Source organism: Chinchilla lanigera, unplaced genomic scaffold, assembly GCF_000276665.1.
Source record: "Chinchilla lanigera isolate Chin_1 unplaced genomic scaffold, ChiLan1.0 scaffold00006, whole genome shotgun sequence".
Lineage (NCBI taxonomy): Eukaryota > Metazoa > Chordata > Mammalia > Rodentia > Chinchillidae > Chinchilla > Chinchilla lanigera.
This window is the reverse complement of record NW_004955407.1, coordinates 37,691,456-37,714,581: the sequence shown is the minus strand read 5'-3', so window position 1 is coordinate 37,714,581 and position 23,126 is coordinate 37,691,456. Positions and strand designations below refer to the sequence as shown.

The 23,126-nt window shown below is 48.3% G+C and overlaps 1 long non-coding RNA gene across 1 annotated transcript; it reads left to right on the top strand.

The window, feature by feature from the left end:
- The first annotated feature begins 1,489 nt into the window (after window positions 1-1,489).
- Window positions 1,490-21,270, top strand: LOC106146714. Its single transcript, XR_001231272.1, has 3 exons — window positions 1,490-1,711; window positions 17,528-17,632; window positions 19,999-21,270. It is a non-coding gene; the product is annotated as an uncharacterized LOC106146714 (long non-coding RNA).
- The last annotated feature ends 1,856 nt before the right edge of the window (window positions 21,271-23,126 follow it).

Here is a 23,126-nt window from a genome sequence, read left to right as displayed (position 1 = left end):
TTTCACTTTCTGTGACATTCATCTTCCCCCTGTATTCATTTGATTCACTGGTGGCCCAAGGACCATTACACCCCAGCCAACTTGTATTTGCCTTGCATTTGTACCTAACAGATGGAACATAATCTGTGAAACCACTATCTCCCTTTTCTATGAAATGGGACATGCGAGTTTCTCTGCCCATGTCCTTGAGTCCCAGAGGATAATTACACTGAGAAAAGTCCACTTGCAATGAATTTATTTCCAAGGGGATTGCGATCAGTGGACAGATAAACGGGACAGCTGTAGCTGGGTCTTAAAAAATAAAACTTTAAAATGATGCAGTTAAGAACCTGGGGGTTTTAGGAGTGGCACTTTTGTTATCGCTATGACATTAGCCTTCTGCTTTTCTCATTCTTGGCATTGACCCTGGCCAACAGACCACCATCGAGACCGATGTAACGTGTCCATGGGGCTTAGGGTCAGCTACTTCTCTGCGTTGTCAGTGTATTAGAGAGTATTCGAGAACTATGGTAACTTTGCTATGCAATACTATCAGAATATTCTAACTTTAGGAGAACAAAATGCTCACATAAAAATAGCCTCTCCTTTGACTTTCAAATGGGGTTTATTATGCAAAGATACTTTATCACCATCCATTCATTTAAACCCCATGGCAATCCAATAATTTAAAAATCACAGCCCACTTTTATAGATGCAGGCCATCAGCGGCTTAGAGAGGTTTGGTTACAGGACTGAAGTCACACAGCGAATATTGGGGGAGATATTCCTGGTACTAAACTCCTGACCTTAATCTCTCTGCCCACTTTGCCCGAGTCAACTACACTGGTGACTAAATATCCAAAGGTCACATCTGCACATAGACTGCGACCATGTCTGAATTCTCGACTTCCCAACCTCTGACCTTGGGAAAAAGAATTCCTTTCCCATGCAGCTGAAAGTTAAGGTCAAGGAATGGGACCCAATTTGGGTCACCTTGGAAAGGAGATCTAATTTCAGTCCCACCTACTGCCAATTCTCTTCCCCTGTCATGGAGCGTTTTAGTCTGCACATCAGAGTACCAGGAACATATTTTCACAGGGAAGAATTTGCTAAAAATAGCCTAAAAGTAGTCATCTGGAGATGACTGTGTCTGTGGCTCATTCATTTTTCACTACTGCATCTAAACAGGCTGATGTCTACTCCGCACACTCCAGCGGTGATCAGACCAACTCTCTGCTCATACTGTCTGCAGCGTTGGGATCAGTCAGCACAGGAGCGAGCATGAAGACAACCTGGCACGTGACAGACCCTGGAATAACTTCAAACCCATTGCGGGTGTAGAGGGCGCATGTCCACTACAGGTGGCAGGTGGAGGAGTGCAGGTGCAGGGCTGAGTTACAGTGCATTTGTTAGGCTGGCCTCTGATTGGCTGCAGGTTGCCCCGCCCATGTGGCCTGAACCAGGCTGTGGGAAGAAGTCAGATTTCCATTCTTGCAGATGAAATCACAAGCAGATCTGCCCGAAGTCCAGCTCTACCCTGGGAGATCTTGTGCTGGTTGCCTAGCATTTCAGAGCTCCAGGCCCTCTCCTCTAACATACAGGAAGCAGCAATGCTGTGCTGTGGAGGCTCAGGCCCGATTGGGCTGGGTAAGGATTGGAGAGTGTCCTGTCAGCGATACAAAGCTGATTTCTAGCGAAGGACTGGAGGGAACGGTTGGACTCTACAGAGGAGGTGGGTGGCTTGTTTGTTTTTATTTAGGATTAGCGCTTCTGTATGATAAAATCATTTTACCAAGTTAGAGGACGACATCTGGGATTACAGATCCAAAAGAAAATCAAAACCAGCACCTCCAACTCAGAGCCTCAAGGAGACAAGCTCCGGGAACTCGACAGCCACTGCTGAGAAATCCCCTCCCGAGGCTGGTTAGGCTGTATCCCAAATGACTCTGACAAACAACCCGCTCCACTGTCTGAGTTATCAGAAAAGTAATTTCTAGGATACAGTTCAGCTTGGTGTGCGCCATCATCCCATTACAAACCCCTACTTAGTGATCTAAATTCCAAACCCTGTTAATCATCATGTAGGGTGTATATTTGGATGTGACGTATCTACAATTAGGCCTAATTAAAGCCACCCACTTCGAGCATGCTGAAAGACCAGCATTTAGAAAGAGGAGCTGAATAATTAGGGTCATTAATAGGAACCAATCATTTAGTTTATGATAGCTTAAAAATAAATAAGGATCAGCAGATCTCCCGCCTCTCATGGAAACTCAGAAGGCAGAGCTGAGCTGATTTGGAGGGAACCCCTCATTTACCTCCCGGACGGCTGCCATGCGGCCCCCTGGCCTCCAGCCTGTTCACGTTTGTGGCCGGTGGGTAGACTGCGGCGAAGCTCCAGTAGCTTGCCAGGGTTAGAGGGAAATGCCCTGCTCTGCACAGCTGGGCCAGGTGGGAGCAGACTGAATTCGGCCCCAAGCCCCAGGAGGGGTTTTCCTGGCCCCAGAAGTGGTGGCCCTCCTGGGGAGGAGGCCTCCTGCCTAGAATTCCCATCGTCTCCGGTCCTGTGGTCACTGCAGGATTTTTCTGAAGCCTCATTGGATCTATTTATGCAGCTGTGGCTCACCCGCAGTCGGTTACCACCTGCCTTTACATAAACAGTTTATGTTCACCCTGCTGCGCCTTCCCGGGGCGGGGAGGGGGGGTTCCCAGAACATCCTGTGTTGGCCTCAGACAATGGCGACCTTCAGGGCAGATACCGTACGAGGCGAGGAGACACCCAGCAGGCTCTGCCGGGGGAAATCCAGGCTGTGGATGCCACTGGGGGTGTGGGCCAGCTGGGCACTGAGTTACGCCGGACTCAGGCACGATCAGAGGCCATGTGCACTCCACAAAAAACACAAGATGATTTTTTGGGGCCATCTTAACCTTGACCTGGATTTTATTCCTAAGACTCCAGTGCATGCATATATGTATACCTGCATGTGTGTATCTTACTAGGCAACTAATCACAGGAAAAGCTAAGCTCCTATTCCTTCCCTTTAAGATAGAAATGGTTTTAAGGTATAGTCCCAGGATGGAACATAGCTCGGACTTTCAGGCTACCTTCAAGACACGCCTGGTTTAGTTTCATGGAAGCCTGCCCCACCCCCAAGGGTCTGAAGCCATCTCTTTCCTGCCTAGAAGGTTGAGTGCTACTGGCTAACCTCACTTTGTGGCTTTACATGTGGACTCACTCTCATGCAGCATTTTCACTCTTTTTTTTTTAGAGGGGGTTTAGGATCGATTGGTTTCGTTTCACAGGAAAACAATGTGATCTCAGTTTCTGAGGTGTCTACTGAGCAATTGCATAGGGTATCAGAACTGCTAGCAAGCAAAACAACCCCTTGAGAAGCGATACAGCACAGCACTTCTCACCCTGGCTGTTACCGACCCCTGGGGCTGGGTCACCCCTTTGGGGGGCCCATCGTGTGCATTAGGAGCGTGGCCCCCTCTGCCCGCTAATACCAGTAGCACCCCCTCCTGCACCACCTCCAGATCTGACAGTCAGAGATGTTTCCAGACACTGTCAAATGTTCCCTGGGGGAGGACAGGCAAAATCACCCCCGGCTGAACCTCTGGTATAACATGATTCATCAGAGTGGGAGAAATGAATTCTGCCCTTCTTAATGTCTGAAGCTGTAGAACGAAAAGAAATTTTGCAACACATGCAAGGAATCACAGACGCGCCCCACGGTTTATCTGTTGCAGGAAGAAAGTCTCCTTTCTTAACCCCCCTTGTTTGGTCTTTTTGGGTTCCCTCATGATTTACCTTCAACAGTTTGAGACGGAGGCATTAAATGGTAAATTAGTCTTTCTTCATGATGTACTTTAGGACTCTCTTCTGACGCAAGATAAAAATGGATGATTTCCACCAGCTTTTCCACTCTTTCCTGTGGTGATCCATTCCCCTCATCTATAATTACTGAATGTCACCCAGACTTTCCCAACGGCCACTTTCTCCCAGTTGTAGGGGAGACACTTGACACGTTTATGGTGAGAACCCTCGGCTTTAAAATTAGCTGACTATCTTGCATCCTTCTTAAGATCTACTGATAGCCTGGCTCTGCGGTATGCAAATCAATGGTGTGCTAGCTGCGTGGTAGAAACAGGTGGTGATACAGAGCACGCTGCACTTACAGTCATTTGCAATCACCCCGGGGCCTCACAGAGCTACTCTGAAGCTGCTTTACTCAGCATCGCTACTGAGATAAATCTGTAGGTAGTCCCTCCCACCCCAACCCCCTTTTCTGGGTGGTGCTGGGGATTGAACCCAGGGCCTTCCTACTGAGCTACATCCCTAGCCCTTTAAATTTTTTTTTTTTTTAATTTGTAACAGGGTCTCACTAAGTCATTAAGTTGTGCAGTCTGAGTTTGAACTTGCCACCCTCCTGCTTCAGCCTCCCAGAGTGCTGGGATTACAGGCATGGGCCACCATCCCCAATTTGGAAAATGTGTATTTCTGATGCAGAAAGATATCCATAGTGAAGGAGAAAGCAAGTTCTCAACAGCTAAGATTTTAAAATAAAATGAAACTGTAGTGGATTGAAAACTGGTGGTCAATTTTAACCCCCAGATGAACTGAGTAAGCGTGGTGCTGGGTGTGGGAGGCCCTCCTGGGGACTGTTGCCAGCAGCATAAGAGGCAGAACTGGAGAAGAAATAGGCGAGGCTGTTGGGAGCTGAGGGAGGCTGTTGGAGCTGGTGGAAGCTGTAAGGAGCTGTTGGTTTTTGGAGGAGCTCGTCATGCTGGCTTTCCTGATGAACTTGGCTGTTTTTATCTTCTGAGGTGCTTGGGACCCTGTGGGCACTGAGAATAGCTTTGGTTCACTTTGGTGGAGCTCTGGTCCTTACCTTGAGCATTGCTTGCTGGCTCTGAAGGGGAAGATGGTGCACTCCCTGTCTCCTGGAAAAGCTTGTTGCATTGGCTTCCCTGATGGGAACTCGGCCATCTTGATCATCGGAGGAGTTTGGGACCTCACTGTTGCTGAGGATGACTGTGGTACCTTTCGGGGGAGCTCTGGTTCTTCTGAGTGTGGCTTCCTGGCTCCAATGCAGATTCCTCAGCCTGCTAGCACAGATCCTTCATCCTGCTGGCACAGACTTGCTAGATTCCACCACTGACCTTTGGGCCTTTGCAGCATAGATCCGTGAAACAGGCCTGCACGAGATATTGTTATGGGCTCTGGGCCTCCAGGTGGACTCATGGGAGGCATTATTATGAGCTCTAGGTCCTCAGCTGGACTCATGCTGGACATTATCACAGGATCCAGGCCCTCAACTAGATTCCTGGTCTATAGTGTGTGGACAGATTTCCTGCACTCTTTTATATATTGTTCTTTTGGTGATTATTATACATAATCATATAAAATATGTGTCCTGTATTACATTGTTCTCCCTTGCAAAAATATCCCCCAGCCCATAACAGCAAGTAAATGAAACAAGGCCAGAGCACATCTGTAGGGGCCTTGGGCAGCTTGGCCGCCAGTGCCCAGCACACTGACAGCAGCTGTGCCAGGCAAGGCTGAGGGCAGGTGGGGGGCACAGCGGGTGGGGCGGAGCCAGACGCACTCTTGTTTTTGCTTTGATGCTCTTTGTAGGTTTAGGTGTTTGAATCAGCGGTATTACTGTTCGGCTTTACATGAGTGGACCCGATTCCCCTCTGCGTTTGCCCCTGTGACACTATCTTTCCGTTTCTCTCTGAACTGGAGCAGTTTCACTCTTGTCTTGCCTTTGTTGGTGTCTTAGTTGGAACCTGTGAAGTTTCCCTCTGTCCTGCTCAGCCTGCCCTGGGCATCACCGTTTTCCAGGGCTAAGCCTGATAGCTCTCTCTAGTGAGGTCCAACATCCCTTGCAGGTGGCAGCTGGGATTGGCACACTCCTGAAATCCTAACAGTCTGTGGGAGGCTGAGGCAGGAGGATCTCAAGTTTGAGCCTTACCTGGGCAGCTTAGCAAGATCTGGTCTCAAAGTAAAAACAAATTAAAAGGGGCTGAGGATGTAGCTCTGTGGAAAGGCCCTGGCTTCAATCTCCAGTACTGAGAAAAAAAAAAAAGGGCCAGGTGGAAGGGTGCTGAGGTTCCATGTAAGGAGAGTCACAGAACCCTCAAGAGCACAAGCGCGTGCCTGGCAAGCGCAAGGTCCTGAGTTTGATCCCCGGTATGGCAAAAAACAAACAAACAAACAAACAGGGCTCTTTGGAGCTCACACAGCTGCAGGCCTTGTAGGGTTGGACAGGGCCATCCCCTGCACCCATGGCAGCCCAGCCCCATCTCTATGCCCATCAGTGTGGTTCCCATGCTCTCCCACTGGGCCTCACTGGGCCACGCAGCAGGACTTTGCAAGTCAGAGCTGCTGTGTCTATGCAGTCAGCTCTGTGAGGGCTCCAAGGTGGGGTGACTGAGCTCAGGGCCCAGTCCCTTGTGGTCTCCTGCTGCTGGAGACAGGTTACTGTGCCTGGCAGGTAACCATGGTAGCACCCCAGCTGTCCTCAGGATTAAGAGAGTGATTTAAACATGAATTTCCATATTAAATTAAAGACATCACTAGGAAGAACAGCAAGTACATATGGCAAAGACGGAAAACTCCTGCGCATCCTTAAGAAAGTCCCAAACGAAAATGTTGTAAACTCCCAAGGGCCGCTGGGGAGAGGGAAAGAGAGAATGGACTTCAAAGGCCAGGGCCCAGGTGGGTGGTGGTGCTGGACTTGGCTGACTCAAAAAGCCAAATCTTACATAGGATGTGCAGAGCGGCTGGCGGGTTTGCGGCAGGAGTGTCTCCGGAAGTGGAGCTGTGAGCCCCTGTGAAAAAACGCTGAGCCCAGTCCATGTGGGCTGAGTCCATGAAAAAAATGCTCAGTCTTGTTGGACACCAGAAAAGTGCAAACCGAAGCTGCACTGAGTTTGCACACCTACATTCATAGCAGATGATTCCCAGTATCAAAATGTGGGAACAAGCCAGTGCCCTTCGACAGATGAATGGATGAATGGGATTTTAGCACAATAAAAACACATTGAGACCCCTTAGGGCGGCTGTTATGAAAAAGACAGAGAGTAACAAGTGTCGACAGGATGTAGAGAGACCACAACACTTGCCCACTGGGGACGGGAATGTGACAGGGTGCTACTTCCTTGGGGGACAGGGAGGCATCTGACAGCTCCTGAGAGGGTTAAACCTGTAATTGTGACATGATCCAGCAATTGCGCACATAGGTGACTACGCAGAAGTGGAGATATGCATCTGTCCAGAAACTTGGGCTTGTATGTCACTGACGAGCCCCGCGACGGAGCACGACTTCACCTACCAAAACGAGCAAAGCTCTGACAGCTGCCACAGCGTGGATGAACCTCGGCAACAGCCTGCCGAGCAGGGCAACCAGACGCAAAAGACTGGCATAGGCCGATCGGGAGAGACAGAAGAGTGGGTTAACGGGTGCCAGGGATGGGAGTAGGGTGGGGGGAATGACTCCGACAGGTTGAGGGCTTGTATTTGAAGATCCTCAATGGAATACCCAGCACGGAAAAAGGCCGCGTGGTATGTGAGTTACATCCCAAGAAAAATTTGAACAACCTGGAGGAAACAGAGACTGTGTCCATGGCTAACCTTAGATGAGAGGGCTTCTCATTAGGGGTCGAAGATGGGAGACTTCGGAAACTACAGAGACAGCCGGACCAGAAAGACAGCGCTGTGATAGGGGAGGAAAGGCCCGGTGCGAGGAGTGGGGGGTGTGGCTGGAAAACTCGATCTGAAAATGGGGCAGAGTGGCACAGAGAGAAGGAAAGGGGAGAGTATAAGAAACTGGGGGAGGTCCGTGCAGGCTGAGCTGCTGCCAGGTGACAATTTCCAAGAGGAGGGAGAGAGGAGATAAGAGGGCTTTGGAACCCAGCTCAAGACCCCCGTCCGGAGATAAAGACAGCAGTGTGTACGTCAGAGGGGCCCAGGGCGATGGTTAAGAACAGATGCACATTAAGGCACACTGCTGTGTGACTTCAGAGCAACATAGCGCCAAGAATATTTTAACAGTTTATTGGGAGCTGGGTGTGATGGTGCAGCCCTATAATCCTAGCTCTCTTCGAGTAGGGCAGGAGGATTGTAAATTTGAGCTTAACCTGGGCCATTTAGCAACTTAGACACTGTATCCAAAAGAATAAAATGAGACACAGCTGGGGAGAGAGCTCAGCGCATCAGCCTTAGGTTCCATCCTCGTGCTGGGACGAGAAAGCCTCACAGGGGAGAGGAAGAGAGGCCAAATACGAAGAGGCAGCTTCCCAGCAGATGCCCTGGGACATCCAAGATGATGGTGCTGTCTGGAGCCGCTTTCCCACCTGTAGTGCTGTGCTTATACCAAGGACCGACCCACCGCAAAGGGGGAAGAAAGGCATTTTCGGGAATTCAGGGGCAGCGATGAGAAGGGAAATGCTCATTCTGAAGGAGGCTTGGTCCTGAAGCAAAGAGAAAGAAATGTGACGAGATGGAGAATACTAGCATGAAGGGAAAGCACTCAAGGGAAACTTAGACGGGAGGGAGAGAAGAAGAGAGAAGAGAGAGGGGAGGTGAGGAGGGCTGGGAGGGAGAGGGCCGGCCTGGTGCTCCTGGTCCCACCCCTGAAGGCATTCCAGGAAATGTGGCCCACTTCCCGGAACCTGAAGACGTCCCCCTGCACAGCAAGGACCCGCTGTGCCCCAGGCACCTTGTGTAAGTGCAGAGTCTGCTGGGGCTACCGAGACAAAGAACCACAGATTGGGGCTTCACCAACAGTTATTTTTAATTAATTCATTTATTTTAATGTTTATTACTGCAGGGTGTGGTGGCGCACGCCTATAATCCCAGCACTCGGGAGGCTGAGGCAGGAGGATCCTTGGGAGTTTGAGACCAGCCTGGGCTACAAAGTGAGCTCAAGCCCGGCCTGAACTGCAGAGCGAGACCTTGTCTCAAAAAGACAAAAAAAAAATTTTTTTATTGCTATGTATTTGCAGTACATATGGATTACCATCTTCGTGGGGAGGCAGTGCAGGCACATGACACATCTCCATTCTTTTCCATCTCCTCCCTCACCTCTCCCTCCAGCTCTGCATCCCTTCCCTTTTGCAAAAGATCTAGCTCCCTGTTTCCTGTCACCTATCTTTTGTTTGCTCTTTCATTCATTTATACATTGGGTTTCTCACATAAGAGAAACCTGTGATATCTAAGCCTGGGTGTCTGATTTACTTCGCTTAACATTACGGTCTCAAGGTGCACCATGTACCTACCAATGACTCGCGTGTGTGCCTCCTCATACAGAGTAGCGTGCGGTGGAGCGTAAGGAGCACATTTCTTTATCCATTCATCTCTCGGCGGACACCTAGGCTCCTTCCAAGACTGAGCTGTCAGGAGTTGTGAGCTATAAACATGGGTGTGCACATCGCTTAAACAACAGTTACCGTCTCACGTTCTGGAGGTGGAAATCCAAGTTCATGGTGTCAGCAGGGCCGGCCCCTCCCTCCCGAGGCAGCTGTCCTTGTCTTGCAGATGGCATCTTCTCCCTGTGTCCTCACGCGGTCATCCCTGCGGGAATGCCTGTGCCCCAATCCCCTGCTGTCCTGAGGACATCAGCTAGTAGGATCAGGGTCCCACTCTTATGACCTCACTTCACCTTAATCGCTTCTCTGAGGGCTGTATCTCCATGTGTACCTGCATTCGGGCAGGGCAAGATTCAAGCTCATGAACCAGGGGTGGGGAGACCCCAGCCCACCACAGTGAGCCTGATAACCTAGCCGGGTGTCCTCACTGCCAGCGTGGTCAGCATAACACCGGCAAGTCCTCGGGGTGGCTGCGGATGAGGCCAGAGGCAGCCGGCTGAGTTAGGTGAGCGCATGCTGTCCAGGGATAAAGCACCAGACGCACGTTGATTGCTATTTCTGCATGCTGAGGACCTGGCTTTCGTCCCAGGCCTCTGTCCTAGGCACTGTTTGATTTTTATCAAAGTAGCTCATTCTTCCTCGGACCCTCCTAGCTTCCAGCAGAAACTGCAGTCGCAGGGTTTCTGTGGAACTGTCTCCTCATGCTGCGGAGTCTGTGGAGCATTCTTTCCATCAGTGGGCCATGCCTTGGGTGAGCACGGTTTGCTCTTTTTGGGCCTAAGGAGCCTCTGGCGTGGTCCACTCATTGGACACAGCTGGTCTCCCTCCCTGCCCGAAGAGAACTGGGCTTTTTGTTCAACATAAACAGATGCACACATAACCAGTGGAGCTTTTTGGTTGGTCTGAAACAAAGGCTCATATTTGTATTGTTGCCAAGCCTGGCATTTTGTCTTGGACCGTGAAGAAGCCCCTTTTCTTAGCTGCGGAGACGTCCCCTGGGCTGGCTCCAGGCCCTGCTGTGAAGCCTGGTGCCCAAGGATGAGTTACTGGGGAGTCAGAGTGTCTGTGGGGCGGACTGTTTCCCTCTCTCTGATGAAGAACTGTGTCAGAGTTGGCTGGCAGTGCAGACAGGGCCGTGTTTACACGTGAACGGGAAACCTGACCAAGCCACCCCGGGCCTCGGCCTCTGATGCCGTGCTGCGGAACATCACAGGTAGGTGGGCGGTAAGCAGGGTTAGGAAAAGCCCACAGGGCACTGGCCATGAGACGTGGACTCCTTCAGGCCAGCAGCGGCCTCAGAACACCCAAGAACATTTCCAGAAATGGCTCGTCAGCCACGTGAAATGCACGGAGAACCCCCAAAAGAGTTTCTGTGCTTTCTCAAAATTGTGCCAGTCCTGCTTTGTGTTTGGCTTCATGGGTGCTTGATTTCCTCCACTTATAAGGACATCAGCTGAGACAGATGTTGTCACTGTTGTCAGGGCGCTGCACGTAGGAGGGAAGGGGTGTGTGTGTGTGTGTGTGTGTGTGTGTGTGTGTGTGTGTGTGTAGGATGTATATCATTCTCTCTACCCCAGCCCCTTTCCTGGTCAAACTTGATCCCTCACTTTACTTTGTTTTTCCTCAGGTTATGCACACTACACATTCATTTTTATCACGAGCTGGTTTCCTGCCCCCACTAGGCAGTCAATTCCACCGGAACTTTTCCTCATTCCCAGCACTCAGCACTGTGCCCAGCACTTGCTAGACGCCGTGAGTTCAAGTTGAGTGAGGAGGGACTGAATAGACAAGCAGAAGGGTAAAGCCCCGTGAGAAGGGGTGAGGGTTTCAGGAGTCCCCTAACTCAAGGGGAGCCGGGGTTGGGGATTCTGGGCTGAAAACTCACAAAACCACGTGCATCTTCATTTCCCAGGATGAGAGATAACATCTCGTATTAGCCAGAGGTTGGTTCCCAAATCACGCTCAGAGGATGAGAAAACATGAACAGGCAGGGGGCACAAGCCAAAGAGGAAACACATCTGCAGACCCAGGGAACTGGCTTAAATATCTTGAAGACTGTTTGATCCCTTTCGATACAAACTGAGTGCAAAAAGCTGTGAACAGTTTTGAATATGGAAGAACCTAAAAAGTAAGAATTGAATAAAAAGGGCATTTAACGCTAGGGTGTCCAAACTGCCTCTGAGGAGGAAGATGAATTCTATTTACCTGCTTTTGATACTTCACTGACTTGAGCTCTTTAGATTTGTTTTAAACAAAATAGAAGTAAATAGTGGGCAATAGCATGTATTATTTTCTAAAGCTAGCATATTTAATTGTGGACTTAATTAGAACCAGGGCTCAGAAATCTTTCATTTTGAAATAGCATATACTATTTTTTTAGAAGAACTAAAATATTTAATTGTAGACTTAATTAGAACCAGGACCTGGAAAAACTGCAAGAGATAGATATCTTTCTTTTTGAAAGAGTACCAAAAAATCCTGGGCAAGTTTTTAAAGAAAGAGGAAATGCAGTTAGTAAGTAATTCATGAGAAATATTCAGTCCTGCTGACATTCAAAGCAAGGGGAAATTAAGGAAAGACCAGCTTTGACTGTAAAGTTCATAGTAGCAGCAAAAATTCTGCTCTTCTTTCCCAATACTAGCCAGAATGAGGTAGGAAAAAGTGTTGTAAAGAAAGATAACAATTAGGGTTGGCTGTAGTGTGACAATGGAATTATAGATAATATTTCTCTTTTTTTTGGTCTTTATTTATTCATTTTAGGTTTTGGGTGGAGGCATTGAGAATGGGTCTTGCTATATAGTCCAGGCTGGCCTTGAACTCAGTTCAGTCTTCCTGCCTCAGCCTCCCAGTGCTGGGGCAACAGGTGTGTGTCACCACTCCTGGCTTGCTTGGTCTGTATGAACTGTTTCATTTTTTGTACACAGCGGCATAGACAGCCCACCAACGCCTATGGGAACTCCAGTCTGGGCTGCGGCAGGAATCTGCCACCCCCACCAGTGGACGCCAGTGATTCATAGGGGTAGTGGAGTCAAGGACACCTGCAGAAACCTCCTGACATTTCTCCCACCTCAAAAAATATAATGTATCTGGGTTACAGCCAAAGATGAGTCTGACTTCTCTAACTGTGGGATGTGCTATTATTTGGTCGGAATCCTTGGCACTTGTGCTTTTTTTTTGGGATAGGGTCTCACTGTGTTGCCTTCCAGACTCATTTTGGACTTGCAATCCTCCTGCCTCAGCCTCCCAAGTTGTTGGGATTGCAAGTATGTGCCGCTGCGCCCAGTGGAATTTATGCACCTTAAATGTACTCACTAGCTTGGAAGAGCATGAGAAAGAGACTGTGAGAGTGACCTTACTAGCAACAGCAGCCATAGGAAAGGTAAGATAGGGCCCCTGAACGCAGAAAGTGAACGGAGACCAGTGTCGAGTTCCTGGGCTGGGACGATGGGGTGCTGCCTTGTGCTCCTCTGCTGGCCACGGTGGGAGCCCATTCTCAGCCTGGCTCCTGTCCCAGAAGTGGCTTTTATAGCCAAAAAGGTGACCTCAGACCATCCCTCCCCTCTGTCAGTAAAATAGCAGAGGGTCCAGACTCAGGATTCCCCAGTTTAAGGACAAAGCCTCTTTCTTACTCGCAGATCTTATTATGAGAACAAATATTCATGAAGGTCGATCCATGAAGACTTAGTCATTGGAGTGAACGGTGGTCAGTGGCATTAGCAGAGTCCAAAAATAGTCTGTAAGTAGACAAGGATCGTTAGATGGGAAAGAGGCAGAGCCAGTGCACGGGGCCAGAAGCGTGCGCGGTTTCGGGCATCACCCATGCTGAGCCTCATGAGCAAGCAGGAAGACGATGACGTTCTTATCTCAGCACATGGATTTTATCCTTGGTACATTTCTGTGCCCCTGAAACACACACATGGGTGCGTAGCCACCCACACGTGGGGAAGATCTGGAGGTGTAACGGTGGGAGAGGCAATTTAGGGTGTTCAGAAAATCTGGTGAAAATAGTGGAAAGCAATCTCTTGCAAACATCATAAAGGCAACCAAATGCACGGTGAAGAGCGAGGAAGCCAGGAGGCAGGGAGGAGAGCCTGAGGCCACACCTGGGCTTGCGGGGCTGTGTTTTCTTTTCCTGATTCCTGCAGGAAATCCAACAGGCTGAGGCGATGTGCTCCATGATGGAGCCCTGTGGGACCCAAGGCTTGGGAAGAAGGGAATAGGAATATTAAAAATCAGAACAGGAATCAATGAACATGTAACATGGCTACAAAACAAGCACTCAGGTGGGGAATTTAACAGACCCAAGAGGTAGTTCTTTGAAAAGACTCATGAGAAATCCTTGGTAAGACTATGAAAGGGAAAAAGGGAAGGAAGGAAGAAAAATAGGAATAAATACAAACAAAAAAATCAGGATTAAGAAAGGAAGTAGCACTATAGTTTTTATGGTGGGGGATATTATGGTTAATTTTGTTGCAAAACATTTTAAATTAAAGCAATAATGGACAATTCCTAGAAAAATGCAACTCACCAGAATAACATCTTAAAAAATCAGAATCATGCTATAACTATTAAAATAATAGAATCCAGAATTTAACACTCCTCCTCCCAACCCCAATCCCCGGGAACAGATGGCTTCACTAGCAAGTCTAACATATATTTAAGGAAGGAATAGCATTATAATTAAATAATTGTTCTATAGAATAGAAAAAGAGAATCACTTTTCAATGGTCCATGGGAGCAGATCTCTGATATTAAAACTTGACAAAGACCTCACACTTCCTGAGAAAATAAAATTATAGGTTCATTTCATGAGTGAACAAACATAGATGAAAAAAGTCCAAAGCTGAATCTTAACAGATCATATTCTGCAATATAGAAATAGGATAGCACATCATGACTAAGCTGGGTTTAATTTAAGAGTGCAAGTTTGGTATTTTAGTAAGCTTTCATCATGGTGAAAAAATACCTGAGATATAAACTTAAGAGAAGAAATGTTTACTTTGACTCCTAGCTTCAGAGGGCTCAGTCCATGGCTGTTTGACCCTTCTGATTTGGGCCTATGGTGACCTAGGACATCATGGTGGGACAGTAGGAGGAGGCCTACTCACCTCATGGCAACCAGGAAGCAGAGAAAGAGACAGGAATGGGTCAGGATCCCATATGCCTTTCAACAGCACACCCCCAATGACCTAACTTCCTCTCCCTGGGACTCACTTCTCAAGGGTTCCCAAAGGTACCCTGGGCCGGCAACCAAGCCTCCAACTCATGCGACTTGGGGTCAAACTATAGCAGCTGGTAAGCATTTGGAAAGTCAACCATCGTAAATTTACTGCATTAACATAATAAAGAAGAAAAATAATACCATCCCAGTAGATGTGGGGGAAGCATTTATTAAAACTCAACATCCATGTATGAGAAAGTCTTAGCACACCAGGATGAACAGGAGTGGGAGTCTGGAGTTGTCACTGGACATCTACAGAAAACATTAATGGTGAAATGTTTGAGACTGACAATAAGCCAAGGATATCTGCTGTCACTAGTTCTCTTCTCCATTGCACGGGAAGTCCTACAGGTCCTACCCAGAAACACAGAATATAAGATACATAGAAGAAGAAATAAAACCGTCAATATTCACCAATGATGTAATTACATGTACAGAAAATTAAATATGAATTAGGATTCAGCTGAATTCATGTTGATAAGTAAGTTTAATGTTTCTTGATATGAGATATACCCACAGAACTCTAACCAAGAGGAAAAGGGGTAAGACTTGAAGACGGTTGAGAAAGAAGAATATTCAAGTGGCCAAGAAATACAGTGCAAGTTGCTCAACCTCACCAGCCATCAGAAACATAGCGAATTTCAACAACATGCTCACCGGAGTAACTAAATTAAAGGCTATCCATGCCATGAATTGGTGAGGATTAGGAGGAATGGTCCGTCCCACCTCCATACTCTTGGTCCCAGGAACTGGACCAAGAAGGTGCATGTGAACTTTCTTAGCAATCCCGCCCCTAGCAGGAAAGCATGGCTGTGTTTGCCAAGAGACTGGTGTAGGAACTTCACAGCAGCATCACACATTGTAGCTTTAGACTGGAAACAGCCCCACTGTCCAGCAACGATGGGGTGCATTCAGGAAGATACTGTTTTCATGGAATGGACTCCTGTACTGCAGTGGAAATCAAGCCACAGTTTCATAAACATGGATGTCTCTCACAAGCATTACAACTGTAGGACTCCATGTATGCAGGTTTCAGGAAACAGACTAGTGAGTTAGAGTATTAAGGATGCCAAGTTCAGGATATAAAACTGAAGAGAGATGAAACACATGATATCCATTGAGGTATACATTTCTGATCTGCACAGTTTTCTGCTGATGTCGTGTAGTTCACAACAGAAAAGTAACACAGCCTTTCTAAATTTTTAAACACAAAGTTATTTGAGTCTGTGGTTGGCAGGGTTCAGGTATGGAGTGGTGAACCTAACTGCATAAGCTACAGCAAGCAGGATGTCCTGAGGATGTGGAGCTCCGCCTGTGTGCCCTGGTGTTATGTAACCATGGTAATCAGCGGCACATTTCATTGATTAGAGTAGGGGGAGATGAATCACTCATCAGGATCCTCATGTTTGCATAGGGTTTTTTTTTTTCCTTTCCTTTTTAAAACAGTGAATAGACAAGGAAGGTCAGAGATAAAATGTTTCCAACACAGTTGAAAATTGATCTGATCTAAAGCAAAAGCAGTGTTAGCGTGAGACAGTAGGAAATAGCTTGACAGAGCCTGTTAGAGAACAGATGTGCAACAAGGGCCACAACTCTCAAGGTAAAAGACGTACAATCTGTGAGTCCTGAGCTGACACTGGCCCAGTCCCATCCATACAAGCTCAGCAACAAATGGGGAGTCTATATTCAGGGCAACGCTTCCCCGGGGTTTTCTCGCACATGAGATGGTCATCAGAGGCCAGGGAGTCAAGGTTCTTGTTATAATACTGGTGACAAGAGACTGGGGTGATCAAGGTGACTAAAGTCACAGGCAGCGTGGTCCTCTGTTCTCTTGACCATGTATCATGACAGCGGCAGCAACGGTCTGCGTGTGCGTGGTCCTTTGGAGCTCGTGTATTTGTATACGTCATGGTCATTCTCTGACATTGCATTGTGGGGTAGAGAGATGATTATTATTATCCCCACCTGCCACACAGGTAAGCCAAGGCTCAGGGACATTAAGTGGTGCTGACTAGGGTTATATCACTGGTAACAAGGTCAAGTCTATAGCACGATGTTTAGTACTCCTGGTCCTAGAGGTTATTCTTAGGAGTTTTGGATGTTCCACCAGTGATTAAATAATATCTTATATACATATGTATTACCTTTTTATTTTTTTTTTGAGACAGGGTCTTGCTAAGTTACTAAGTCATCCAGACTGGGCTCAAGCCTACAATCCCCCTGCCTCAGCCTCCCAGAGTGCTCGAATGATAGGTGTGTGCCACCACACCCGGCTATACCCCACTTTTATAGGCATGAATTTACTGCTTATAATAAAAGACAAAATCTTCCAGTGTCATTCCTGAAATCGCAGACTCTTATCATCACGTTTCTTAACAGATCCTCAGGAATTACTGAGTACTGACTACGTGCGCGCAGAGGTGTAGAATATGGAACTGAGACAGGCTCAGCCCCTGTCCTCTTGGAGTTGATTTTTTGTTAAGAGAAAAAATAAAACAATAAATGAGTCAGATGAGAAGTGCTGTAAAGAAAAGGAGGCTGTCTAAGGGAGGGGGTGTTACAGACAGCTGCTTCTCCCCAGAGCTGAGAACCTGAGAAACGCTGCACCTCCACCAAGTTCTGGATGGCGGGAGGGTGGCGTCTTTAGGAAACTGCTTTGAAAGCAGAGGCAACGAAGATCATCCTAAAGCACTTTTTCTTGATTCCACTAAAACCGTCATCAGAGCTTGAAAAGCTGGAGACTTGTATTTGATAAACCGGTGAGAATTCACGGAACATGATCCAAATGCTTTTAATGTGTAGGTGGACCTCAAAAATGTTATCTTGGGCGTTGTCAAAGGCTTACTGATTTTACAGACAAAAATGTCATCGTTCTAAATTTAGGTGTTTGAGTGTGCTTAAAAAAACCTGAACAAAATGTCAACACTTGCAATATTTGACTTTCTTACCCAGAGAACACTGCGCTCTTTCCCATCTAATGATTACCCAGCTGACACCGGGCCTGGGGAACGGAATGCGTGAAAGAAACAGCTCCATTTTAATTTTGCTTAAGCACAAGTAAGTATGGACCATCTCCGCTTTCAGCTGCGGATTTCTCCCTGCCTGAATTCTCTCCAGTTGCATAATAAATGGGGGTGTGTGTGCACCTCATACTTGAGATTATTTCCACATCGGTTTTACAAGCTATAGCTTGCCCGCTAACGTAAAGCACATTTGGTTGTAAACTGAAGATGTACGGAATGTTCTCTGGACTTAGAAACTCAGTGTACTTTGCCTTCCTTTTTTTTTTTTTTTTTTTAATATTATAGAGCTTGTCTAAACAAATTCAGCACTCTCCCTAACTAACCCCAGCTAAGACAAGGAAGTGATAAGCTAAGCGTTGTATTAAAGGAAGGCAGAATCTGATTTTAGTAAAAATTAACCCGACTCCCTAGGAAAGTTGTCTGAAAGTGCCCGTTGTGAGATTGCCCACAGTGGTAGCAGCACAGATTGTCACACTGTCCCTTTCCAGAAGAGGAGGGGCCTGCAAGCTGCCTGCTGGCCTGGGGCCGGGCCTGTCCTCTCCTTCCACTGTGGAGAACCCACGCTTACTGCCACTCTGCTGGTCACACCCGCTCAGGTGCTTTTCCAAGAACAGAAACAATTTATTTTCCTCAGCGATAGAAACAGCAGACTCCTGGTGGGCGTCCTGGAGACCCCCGGGGGACCACTCCGAGTGGGAGGTTGGGTGTGGTTTTTGCCTGACCCAACAGGTAATGTCTGCACCCAGGGCTCCGGGAAAGAGTGCCCCCTGCTGGTGAGCTGGGGGGTTGGCCAGGCCTGAACTGTGGGCAGCTGCCCTCCAGCACCGTTCCTTCAGACTAACCAGGGTGACGGTGGGGACACCGAGGAGACAGACCTGGAACTAAGTCAGCACTGGTCAGGGGCTTCTTTGTGTCTGGCCCATGCACGTGAGGTTCATCTGCTCATCTCCGGGGCCCTCGCTGTGCCACAGATGGGGGATACTGAGGCTTTTTGACAGGTAGAAAACGAGGGGCATCCGCTCGCCCTGGGAGGGAAGCTGCTGTCCAAGGTCGTGTCCGGCGCGGCCTGCAACAGCAATGTGCCCTCTGCAGAGCCGGCGTGGGCTGCAGGGAGAGTCGGGGGCGGCGGCCTCCTCATGCATATGACAACCTTGCTGGCAGCAGCCGTGGATGGGGGTAGAGCAATTACATTAGCTGGGGGCTTTGCTCTTTCCCCGCAGCAGGTGACAATTTGCTTGTCCTGGCCCAAGTTCCCCTGGGTGTGATCAAGCACAGGTCTCCACCAGCCTTACCGATGTTCTCCGCCAGTTTCTAGCACCCTGGAAGCTTCCCCTGTGCTCCACCCGCTTCCCGGTGGATGGACTTTCCTGGCTTGCTGGCATGTGTCTGTGGATTCCATAGCTGTGGCGTCTGGGAGGAGTCAGGAGATGGCCGTTTGCAGAAGTGGGGAGGGTTGGTCCAGCGGAGCTGAGTTGGAAGTGATGGGCTTGGCTGGGGGTGGGTGGGTGAGCAGGAGAGGAACCAGGAAGCTCGAGAGAGAGAGGGAGAGAGAGAGAGAGAGAGAGATAGAGAGAGACAGATGGAAGGATCAGGGATAAGTTGAAGGACTGAGGTATCCCAGGGGTCCCCAAGCAGGCTTTTCAGCATTGGATGAAAAGACAGAGAGATGAAAGGAACAGAGACTAGGGAATGGACAGGTAATGGGAAAGTGCAGTTACGCTCGGCAGGCTCTGATCTCTGCCCCCACCATGGTTGTCGTGTAGACTTTCTCTGCTTGTTACTGGGAAAAGTTTCCCTCTCGGCTTGCAGCATGGGTGCAAGTTCTAAAACTGCAGCTCCGGAAGCTGCCTCATTACTCACAGCCTCTGTGAGGCCTCAGGTCTTCCGGCAGTGTTTGCAAGCAACGGAGCCCTGTTCTAAATCCCTCCCCCCGTGAACACACCTGTAGAGTTTTCTTGTTCCAGACTTCCTGTGTCCTTCCCATCTGCCTCTGCCGAGACTGCACTCTCTGTCACGGGCTGAACTGGGACCTCTCGAATTCATAAGCTTGAGGCAGGAGGTTGGGGCATGGCCAACCGGCTGAGCCTGTGGCCATGACCTGTCAATCACAGAGATTCAGGAGGCTTGTACAGGAACACGGTCCCAAGCCCTGCAACTGGGACCAATCAGAAAGTGCTCTCTTCAGTTCTTCTGGCATGAAATCAAGCTGGTTTTTGATTGGACGGCCTAGATCTGAGGTCAACTTGAGGATGGAGGGAGAAGTGGGTGGGGCTACAATTGATGGCAGCCATTAGCCTGTGCTCTAGCTTTCTCAGTGATCCACTGTCACCCTATAGAGTATACTTTTCATAGTGTTAATAGATGTAAAACCTTACTACCTTTTCCCTGTGTGTTGACCAGTTCTGTTTGGGACACCAAGACTGTGAGAAGAATCTCTGGAAGGAGGCCATGTAACATGGCCAGTAACATGCTGAGGTCCTAACCCCAGGTTCCTATGAATGTGACTGCCCTTGGAAGTAAGTTCTTTAAAGATGTGATCAAGGTGAGCCGAGGTCTAAGGGTGGGTCCTAACCAACACGACCGTGACCTTACAAGAAGCAGAGATCAGGGTGCAGGCACACAGAGAGGACAACCCTGAGGGCACAGGGAGAAGACACTCCTGCAAGCCAAGGAGCGAGACCCTACTAGGAAGCTGCCCTGCTGATCCTGTGACCTTGGACTTCCAGTGTCCACAGCTGTGGGACAATCAATGTCCGCAGCTCTGAATCTGTGGTGGTTTGTTGCTGGAGCCCAGCAGACTCATGACCTGGTCCTCATTCTGCTCCAGTTACATGGTTTCTCTGCCATTCCTAGACACCCAGGGCACACTCCTGCCCCAGGACCTTGGCACAGGCTGCTGCCCTCTGCCTGGCTGCTCACAGCTCTGGTCCACCTGCTTCAGGTCTCCCTCAGATACCAACCCCTCCCCGAAGCCTTCCCTGGTCTCCACCTCTGTCTCCTCCTGACTTCTTTTTTTGGCTCCTTTTCTGTCTCCCTTTTCACTATCTTTTTTCACCAGATGTGGCTTTGAGTGCAGTTTTATTTGCAGGCCTGTCCCAGGAGTGGAACAAGGCCGCACCGTCTTATTACTGCATTGTTTTTGGTTGTTGAATGAACAAACAAAGGCATAGAGTGTGCTCCTCAAGCCATGGATGAACTTCTCCCTCTGCAGCAGGCATCTTTGTCATCTCCACCTGTGAGGATACAAAGGTTAAGTGAGGAGCCCGGCGTCGCATCTTCGTGGGCAGGAGACTGTGGATGAGTATCCCGGCAACCTGCTCCTGCATCTTGGTCCTGAATCCCCTCTGGCGCTGGAACAAAGAGCTTGGGCCTGTCCACTGCCATGTACGGAAATTCAGCCAAGGGTGGACCCTAGGTGGGACTTGGACTCTTCTTTTTTGCAAAGCAAAGATTCCTGCCTATACTTTAAAATGAGGCCACAGCTCACATCAGATATGCATGTATTTGGCTACAAATTAATTGGAAATAATTTGTAAACATTTGTTTACAAAATGAGTTGTTTCACGTGCGGCTATGATGTGAAGTATTTCTAAGTGTGCAGGTAATCTGTCTGTAGGCTTAGGAATGCTTTCCAAATCAGAAAACCTAACCTATACAATATTTGAAAACATGATGGGACTTTTCTTTTGCTTTTTTTAAATTTCTTTTTTAAAAAAAATTTGGTACCAAGAATTGAACTCAGGACCTTGTGCTTACCAGGCTGGTGTTTGTGCCTCTGAACTATATCCCCAGCCTGAGATTTTTCTTTTCTTTTCTTTTTTTGGTACCAGGAATTGAACTCAGAATTTTGCGCTTGCCAGGCAGGTGCTGTGCTGCTGAGCTATATCCCTGGCATGATGGTATTTTTCCAAACAACAAATTTCGTTGTTTTTGAAGTCAACAAATATTATGTTTTATACCAAACTAAATAGATGGTTTTGTTTTTATAGATTTCAGGCTCGAGGGAGAAGACTATATTTTTTCTTTCCCTTAATCTGCAGTATGTTTTTGTGCTTCATAGGTAGCTTGTGACTCAAGCCTAATGGCTAAGCTGACCCAGGGTGGTGACACAGAGGGGCAGCCTGGGGAGAGGCCAGACCACTTGGCTGTGACCCTTGCACTGGGCCCTCCTGGTGACTGAGCAAGGGATCTACTCTGTCTGTGCCTCAGTTTCTTCAGCACAGCGGTGGCAGCACTGGTGTCCTCTTCCCGGCAGGAGCTTGTGAGAGTGAGGATGGAAGGGGGTGATAGTAAGCAGGTGCTTGACACACAGAGTTCTTAAAGCTAGACACAGGGAGCTGGGAGCAGCCTGGCTGCTGCCCATGGTTTGGGGTGTTAGGAAGAAATGGAGGCCAGAACCGGAAATAGGTAGGCAGGGAACTGGGTGAAGAAGCCTCACTATGAGTTCCTGAGGAAGGAGGGTGCAGGAGAGAGAACACTTCCGGAGATGGGAGCCAGCCCAAGGCAGGCGGCCAAACAAAAACCACTACGGTCAGAAGAACATGGGAGGGGAGGCTCTCGCCTTGCACGGAGGTCTGCTGTGGAGGAAGCGAACACATTTCAGGTGTATAGGCATTGACAGCAATTTGGGCAAGTTGTGGGACCATGAAAATTATCGTTCAATTGGGTATGGTGGTGCAGGTCTGTAATCCCAGCCTCCTCTGCAAGGCTGAGGCAGGAGGATCACAAAATTCTAGCCCAACTGGGTTAAGTTAGCAACTTGGTGAGACCCTGTCACAAATAAAGAATAAAAGAAAGGACAAGGGATGTAGCTTAGTGTGGAGAACCTGGGTTCAATCCCCAATATAAAAAAAATAGCTGAAACTATGCAAAATGATCTCAGTAATCCATGGGAAATAGTACAATGATTCTGCAACCTTTAAAACATTTGGTCGAGACACTAAAACTTGTCTTAAAGATTGTTTTAACATCAGTCGTAAAAATTGTAAAATTAATATTTATTGTGTAGACTGTAATTTTAGCAATTTCTTCTTTTCCCCCTGTAACTCATGCTCCTCCAGCCATGCTTCCGCCTCGGGCACTGAGCTCCTTTCTAGGTTGGGGTAGCCTCCGACACCGTCTCCTTTGTGCTGTCAGTGTCGTGAAATAATTCCATGTGACGCCAGTTGCTGATGTCACTTTCTGTGGACACCGTCGCTGCCGTCCTTCCCACAACAAGCATCCCTGGGCTATATGGGTCTGTCACCCTTGCTCAGCCGTTTGGCTACACACCTACACTTGTCCCTAAATGAGGCAGCATGATACCCCCAAAGTCAGCTGTTTCTTCTGGGCTCCATTTACGAGGGGCAATCAAAAAATACAGCAGATATTTAAACTAAAAATAAATGTTTACAGTAAAAGACACATTGCCATGAAATCTTTTCAGAATCCTCTCCTTTGCTTCCAACACACTCGTCCCATCGTCCTTTCCACTTCCTGCAGCAGCTCTGGAGTCCTCTTTCCTGAGTGTCTTTAGCTGCCCTGTCCTG